This window comes from Silurus aristotelis, assembly GCF_946808225.1.
Source record: "Silurus aristotelis genome assembly, chromosome: 21".
Classification (NCBI taxonomy): Eukaryota; Metazoa; Chordata; class Actinopteri; order Siluriformes; family Siluridae; genus Silurus; species Silurus aristotelis.
In genome coordinates this window covers 21,488,934-21,497,667 of record NC_139594.1, presented here as the reverse complement: position 1 = coordinate 21,497,667, position 8,734 = coordinate 21,488,934, and the positions used below count along the sequence as shown (strand labels likewise).

Sequence of the window (8,734 nt, the reverse complement as noted above, 5' to 3'; positions counted from 1 at the left end):
TTGTGACAAACAACACTTTGGCAAGTTTTACAGGAGGCATGGCAAACTATTTAAGCAGAGTGTTTGGAGAAATGAACTATTCAGATGCAGAATCCAGGGTTGTGATGTCAAAGAATGTCATTATGCCTGCAGAAACAAAGTCAGTCCTTTCCAGGAAGTCACAGCCAAAACAGAATTTTTATACAGTCTAAATAACAGTTTGTCAACTGTTACCTCATCTGCCACCCTTCTTTTTTTATTATCAATAATAACATGAATTAACCAGATTCAGCATGGGCCAGGACCTGGCACCTGCAGTGGTAGAGTCTAATGCTAGAAATGAATGCTTTACACATTTGCACCCAATCACTTATTATTAATATACCGATTATAATTTATCACTTTCTTTGGTAATGATGATTAATAATTAATTAGCAAAAGGTATCAAAAGTATTAACAGTAACAAAAATAAACAAAATAAATGACAATGTGATATGAAGGCTATAAAAACATTTTATATCTGTAAATTTTTGTTGTTGTTTGGACAAAGTAAATGTTCATAACGTTATATTATCTTGTCTGTTGTATAGAAACAAAAGGAAACATGCACATGTTTGCCAAAAAAGTGTTTCCAAACTTTTGACACATGAATATTTGTTCCTGTCATACTTTTAACACATTTTTTTAGAGCCCTTGCAAAATTGGTTGAGGACAAACCCAATACCTGGGACCAATATTTGGAAGCAGTCATGTTTGGGCTGTGGACAAAGAAACAGCTCACAACCCAGTTCTCTGTATTTTATATTATGTTTGGTAGAGAAGCACGATACCCGTCCGAGGTTCCAGAACATTATGAGGTGAAACAAAAATTTTTTTTTATGCCTACTATTTCTTGTAAATATTTAGGTACACTGACCAGGCATAACAATATGACAATCTGAGCGGTGAAGTGAATAACACTGATTATCTCTTCATCATGGCTAATAGACAGGAGGTTGAACTGGAGGTAGCAAAGTAAAAGATGTTGAGGTTTTCGTTGGAAGTGACGAGGATGGACAGAATTAGAAACACGTTTATTAGAGGGACAGCGCATGCAGGACGTTTGGGAGACAAGGTGAGGGAGGCGAGATTGAGATGGTTTGGACATGTGCAGAGGAGGGACATGGGGTATATCAGTAGGAGAAAATTGAGAATGGAGCCACCAGGAAGGAAGAGGAAGAGGAAGACCAAGGAGGAGGTTTATGGTTGTGGTGAAGGAAGACATGCAGGTAGTTGATTTGAAAGAGACAGATGTAGAGGACAGGGGGGTGTGGAGACAGATGATCCGCTGTGGCGACCCCTAATGGGAGAAGCCAAAAGCAGAAGATCTCTTCATCGTGGCACCTGTTAGTGTGTGGGATATTATTAGGCAGCAAGTGAACATTTTGTCCTCAAAGTTGATGTGTTAGAAGCAGGGAAAATCAGCAAGCGTAAGGATTTGACAACAGCCATAGTGGGGTGTTCTGCAATGGTCAGTATTATCAAAGGTGGTACAAGGAAGGAACAGTGGTGAACCAGCATCTTTGTCATAGGCGGCCAATGCTCGTTGATGCACGTGGGGGAGCGAAGGCTGGCCTGTGTGGTCTGATCCAACAGACGAGCTCATATAGCTCAAACTGCTGAAGAATTTAATGCTGTTATTGCTCGACAGGTCAGAAGTGTTTGGGCAGAAAAAAAGGGACCATCACAATATTCGGCAGTATAATATATTAATCATACAAAATGATGCCTGGTCAGTGTAAATTATTTAAAAAAGAATATAGAATATTGTATGGAATTTAGATAAAATAGTTATCATTATTAACATGTTTCCAAAGGTTTATGGTTCCTTCAATAATGACTGAACAGGAAACAGTTGCAACTGATATTGAACGCCATAGCAAAATGATGGACATTGTTGATATTAATGTTTAAAAAACACACAACAGAAGAAAAAGAAGGCTATCAGATAAAACCCAGCAAAGCCTTCAGGTGGGAGACATGGTGTGGCGACGTAATGTGCGCAGTGAAAAGCGCAAAGGAAAAAGCTCGACCCTGATTATTTTGGCCTATTTATGGTCACCAAAATAGAGGGGAAAAGTGTTGATCTTGTGGATTCAGATGGCCGGTCAACATGCAAGGTCAGCATTAACCATCTCAAACACCATCATGAGGAGACTCCATGGATACCTCACAAGTTGAGGAGGCATCAACAATTTGCCCCCTCTCAGCAATCTAATAAAACCTCATCTCCTCCTCCAGCTGCCGACTCCTCTCCTCCTCCAGCTGCCGACTCCACTGCTCCTGCAACTGCTGACCCCTCTCCTCCTCCAGCTGCTCACTGCTCTCCTCATGCATCTGCTAAAACATATCCTCATGCCGCACAGCAATCATCTTCTGATGTTACCTCTTTTCATGAAAATTGTAAGTATCTTAAAGGTAGGCATGGTTATTTCTCTTGTAAAGCTTTTTTAAGTGTATGTATTAAATTGACTTGTAATTTTAGTTTTTTAGTGTGATCCAACAAAGTACAATATTATTTTGGGAGCTGTCCATGAGCCCGGGCACTGGACATTGGCTGTAAGATCACTGCTCTTTTTTTTTTGCTAACTTTTGTTAAGAATTTTAATATAACCAATAGATGTGAAAGAATATATGAGTAATAAAAATTTCTAAAGGCAATCTTTCCTTCTGAAAGAAGAAGCCTTGTATTGGATCCCCTGGGAAATGATAAAAAAAAACTTCAACAGTGTTTGCAGTCCACAAGGTAACCACTGAATTTACACAGACCAGACTTAACAATGACATTGTAACATTGTCATCAGTGAATGAACTGCATTGAATAGCTCTTCATCATGGCACTTTTTTGTGGGTGGGATATACTTTATTAGGCAGCAATTGGACATTTTGTCTACAAAGATGTTGTGTTAGAAGGGGCAAATTGTGATGGTTAGACAACTGGGCCAGAGCATCTCTGAAACTACAGCTCTTGTGGGGTTTCCTAGTCTGCAGTGGTCAGTATCTATCAAAAGTGGTCCAACGAAGGAACAGTGGTGAACTTGCGTCTCATTGGCTGCTTGATTAAAGACTGGCCCGTGTGGTCCGATCCAACAGACGAGCTACTGTAGCTCAAATTGCTGAAGAAGTTTATGCTGTTTATGGCAGCAAAAGGGGCACCAATATGTGTAAACATGTAATTGGCATATTTTTACTTGTCTTATACCTTTTAGGGCCTTCATCAGAAAACAAGGCTGCCATGTATCCAGGTGGGCATCCAGCACAGATGCACACTGTTGTCAGAAAGATGCCACCTCATGTGGGATATTTGTCCTGAAAGTAAGTTTATGTTTTTGTCATTTCATTTGTAATTTCAGTCATTCTATGTCCACCGTATTATTATTTAAACAATGTTTTGATGTCACACATTCTTTGGTTTCTATTGTATTAACAGTTTGGTGGTCTATATTTTAATTATCTTCTAAACACTGATAAATCAGTTATAAATTTGCCATATTAGTATGCAGAGAAACTACTGTCAGAGGAGCCTCTGACATTTGCTAACAACACTGAAGCAGTAAATCTGTATCGAAGACAGATTGCAATGACCCTGCTAAATGAGACTGGTACTTTTCTTTAATTCTATGGTTTTAACTTATGTAATACATTATTTAAACGATTAACACATGCATGCAATTATTGACAAGTTGTATTGTTTTTAATGGTGACCAGATGACCTAACTGAGCTGTGCCACAACTGTGGGGAGAAGAGCAATGGGCAAAAAAAGACAGTGAGGGAAAAAAAATGAACAACTGCCATCATCTACTTGGGTAAAATGCTGTTAAAATAAGGCAGTTCATGACAGTGTTCTGACCATTTTTAACCCCTTGTACATAGCATCTGTCTTAAAATAGAATATGGTGTATGTGGATCCCAGCTCAGATGATTCAGATATTTACCTTGAAATGTTTCCTTTGTTGTTACAGATTCAGTGTGACGTGTGTGACCGGTGGTTTCATACGCAGTGTGTTCAGGCCCGATCCCATCAAGTCCTACAGCTGTGCGGCGTGCACATTTTAAAATTCTCCTCCCTTCCTTGTTATTATTTGCTATTAAAGTTACCATTGAAACAAATAAGTCGTAAAAATTTGTCATTGTTATGATTATCATTCTTCCCGTGGGCCCACCACCTGCAGGAGGGACCGTAAGGGACCGGTGCTGAGAGGATTGGGCAGCAGTCGAATGCGGGGGCCTTGACAGCCCGATCCCTGGACACGGAGAAGTGTCTGGGGAATCTGCTTAGACTGCTGCCCCCGTGACCCGAATTACGGATAAGCGGGAGAAGATGAATGAATGAATGATTGATTATCATTTTTAGCACAAGAGTATTAAAGTACACAGAGTACACACTATACAAGAGTATTAAATGGGATGTATGTTTTACATTTGTGGTTAAAATTAGTGGTTACATTCATGAGACAATTGAGGACACTTAATCAGATTTAAACAATCATACTGGTGTGTTATACATTATCGAACACAAAACAATATGGTATTATTATGGCTTTGTGGAGAACATTCAAGTCATTGCATGTAAAATAGAGGGAGGTAACGGATTTTGATAACCTGTATTAATGCCTTATCAAATTTGGTGACCCTCACATGTAAGTTTGTTACTGTTGACTTAAGAGCCAAATATTTTTCAGGATATAATACAGAGAGTGTTAGGCATCACCAGAGTAAATATGGAGAACATTCAAGTCATTGCATGTGAGATAGAGGGAGGTAACGGATTTTGATAACCTGTATTAATGCCTTATCAAATTTGGTGACCCTGCTGTAAGTTTGTTACTGTTGACATGAGACACAAATTTTTTTCAGGATATAATTCAAAGAGTGTTAGGCATCACCAGAATGAATATGGACAACATTTGAATTATTGCATGTAGAATAGAGGGAGGTAACGTATTTTGATAACCTGTATTAATGCCTTATCAAATTTGGTTACCCTGCTGTGAGTTTGTTACTGTTCACTTTTCTCGATATAAGAGCGAGAGAGAGGGTTCGGCATCACTAGAATGAATATAGACAAATTTCAGTATTTTATTTAGCACTTTATTATCGAATAACAATTATTCGACAATAATCTAATCATATATATATATATATATATATATATATATATATATATATATATATATATATATATATATATATACATATACACACACACACACACACACACACACACACACAATTAACAGTCTAAAGCATCCACATCTCAATACATTTTATTATTATCTTTAGTTCGTGGCGCATGCAACTGTTTCTTTGCAGCACGACAGCACTGTTCTGCACACGCTTTCAAGACAACATTTAATGGCCAGTAGACACCGATGTTTGCATTTACGCTGTTTGCATAGTGAACTTGTCTAGACGATTTATTTTAAGCTGCATTTTAGCATCAGCGCCCTCTATGGTCACAACATACGATGGTCACAGATTCTGGTGTAACACCGGCACTAAGAGTGCACTGGCTTGTGCAAGCCTAATGGCTGGGTTAAATATCGCCCACTCCTATCCACCCTAATTCCTGAATTAACTGGAACCTGTCTCTTTCATATGCAGGACACTTATAAAGAATGTGTCTCACTGTTTCCAATTCCCAACACTTCTCACATTCACCTGATTCATGCTTTCCTATTCTAAAGAGGCTATGGTTTAATGCAGTATGTCCAATATTAATCCAATCTTTTCCTCACTTCCAACATTCTCCTGTATCTGGAAGAGATGTCTTCCTTTAGTCCCACTATTCCAGATTTCCTGCCATCTTTTACATACTTCAGATGAAATCACTGTCTTGAATTAAGCTCTACTTGAAGCTACCTTAATGTCTATCTGGGAATGATTCAATGCTTTCTTTGCTAGCAGGTCCACCGTTTCATTTCCATCAACACCAACATGAGCAGGTACCCAAAGAAAATTTACCTCTACCCTCAGCTGCCTAGTTCTAAACAGACTCTGAAAGATTTCTAATATTAAGTCTTGCCTTGATTCGGATTTTTCCACTTCTTAAATTAGTGAGGGCTGCCATTGAATCACTACAAATCACTGTTCTTTCTGGTTGGACTTCTTCTATCCATTGTAGGGCTAGTATGATCGCTAAAAGTTCGGAGGCAAAAACTGACACTTGATCTGAAAGTCTTTTTGCAATCTTTGTTTCAAGAGCAGGAAAAAAAAAATACTGCTCCTGCAGTCCTTTCAGATTCTGGATCTTTAGAACCGTCTGTAAATACATGTAGTGCATCGTAATACTCTCATGTAATGTGCTGCCATACTATTAATTCAATTGGCATATTCATCCCCGGATTACTCAATATTTTCTTAACTTGTAAGTCTATCCTTCCTTACTATTCAACCAAAGCTTGTTATTTCCCTGTACTCATATTCCCAACATTCTCTCAAAATCAATGTAACTGGATGATTTTCCAGATGACCCTTTACACCATACCAGTACCTTAGTCTGAGCTAAAGCCTGCACAGTTCTAGGAGCAATTTTCCCATTTCCACTTGTAATGAGGCTATCAGGGACGATCTAAATGCACCGCAGCAAATACGCAACGCCTGATTTTGAATTACCTCAGTCTTTTTAAGTAATGTTTTGCTTGCAGAACCGTATATTAAACATCCATAATCAATGTTTGACCTAATCACAGCACAATACATTCTTTTCAAAGACTGACACGTTGCCCCCCCATTCTACTCCTGACAAGCACCTCAATACATTTATTCCTTTTTTACATTTTTCTATCAGTTTCTGAATATGTGTTCTAAAGTTTATTTCAGAATTCATCCACATTTCCAAAAACCTTACTACCTTTACTTGTAAGGGCAACTTATGCCCTTACATTTCAATATTCAAGCTTGGAGTATCCTTCTTCTTCGAAAAACACACCACAGAAAAATTGAAAGCCCCAATTATTCTCCCAATTCTCCAGCTCGTTTACTGCTTTGTGAATTTTATTTTCTACAGATAGAACATTTCAGGCCCTTTTCCATAGTGCTCCATCGTCAGCATATAATGACCTTCCTATTCCATTATCTACAGTATGATAGAGGTCATCAATCATTAAATTAAAACAATAGGGCTCACACTTCCCTGGGGAGTTCCATTCTCAATTGGAAGGATCTAAGATTAAAATCTAAAGATTTTCAAGCTTTCCAGTTTCATCAGGAGCCCTTCTTTCCACAGCATATCATAGGCTTTTCCTACGTCAAAAAAACACGCAGAGCTAATTCGGCAGCAATTTCAAATTTGTGTCAGTATGCGCACGTGCAGAGCCTAACCTAAATCTTCTTATTTTTCTTTTATGGCGGGTTGCGAACCTACTAGGAGGATGATCTGAGCAGTGTTGGTGACTAGGAGAACCCGAATCCAAAAAGTGTTTTGTTGGTTGGCACTATTGATGTGCAGGTTGTTTTTTATTTTATTTTGTTGCTTTCATTTATTTGATGATTTTTTTTTTTTTAAGAAGCTAATTATTTAAAATTACTGTTTAAAAAGGTTAACATGTAAGGTTTTTTAATAAAAAAAGTAAGTTTGTAGTATTTCAGATTTGATTTCTGTGTATTTTTTTAAACATTATATTGTATTATATTTGATTAGATTTTTGGATATTGTAGGAATTGTTATTAAAAAAATCTAAACCACAAAAACCTAAATTATTAACTTTTTGTTTACTGGGACATGGGCAAACACCACATTTTAATTTATAATAATTTAGGGTGAAAAACAGACATGTTATTATTTGACATTAATAACTTCGCTTTAATCTTCATATGATTCACTCTCTTCAATGATAATAAAAACTCTGACAATGATTACAAGAATAATTCAATTCATTTTTATTTGTATAGCGCTTTTAACAATGAACATTGTCTCAGAGCAGCTTTACACAGATAATGCGGTGATTAAAAATGAAGATGTTCTTTATGAGTAAGTTTGTCCCTGATGAGCAAGCCGGTGGCGACTGTGGCAAGGAAAAACTCCCCGAGACGGCATAAGGAAGAAACCTTGAGAGTAACCAGACTCAAGAGGGAACCCATCCTCATCTGGGTTACACCGAATGTCCATTTGTAGCAGGTATACAATGTTGCGGGGTGCAGTGATGATGATCAGAAGCAAAATGTATTCCTGAGTCAGTGTAGGAGACTGTTGACATCAACTACAGTCCAATCCATCCTCAAAGCTCCCGTTCTTACTTCGGAACCACCCAAGGCGTTGATGACAAACCGTCCCAAGCTGCACAGAGTGGCCTCCAGTCAAAGAGAACACTATCCAGAGGCAGGCCTGGACGAAGTGGGGAGATCCACGGAGGGGAGAGGGGCAGGAACAGTGGTCACTGGAGCCTCAGGAGCATGTTTAACTCGACCGAGAGAGAGAGAGAGAGAGAGAGAGAGAGACAGGAAGAGAAGGATATTGATTATTAAGTGTACCTATTGTTGCATGAGAGTTAAAGTCAGTGTGCAGTTTGGACTCCGGCAAGACTCGCTATGGCAGCATAACTAAAAGGGAGAAACAGAAGGAAACACAGACATGAGGGATCTCTGGGATAAGGGACGACCCACCACACCACCGTCAACAAACCTGAGTGAACGCGTGAATGTGAGGGGACAACAGCGTACAAATATCCCAGTTCACCAAACACTATATCAATGTTCCCTCCAGATCTGAGCCTT

At 38.6% G+C, this 8,734-nt stretch overlaps 1 long non-coding RNA gene across 1 annotated transcript; it reads left to right on the top strand.

Moving 5' to 3' along the window:
- Positions 1 to 2,509: 2,509 nt before the first annotated feature.
- LOC310716765 lies at positions 2,510 to 4,082 on the top strand. Its single transcript, XR_014530666.1, has 6 exons — positions 2,510 to 2,577; positions 2,676 to 2,764; positions 3,228 to 3,333; positions 3,515 to 3,620; positions 3,727 to 3,825; positions 3,982 to 4,082. It is a non-coding gene; the product is annotated as an uncharacterized lncRNA (long non-coding RNA).
- Positions 4,083 to 8,734: the final 4,652 nt, after the last annotated feature.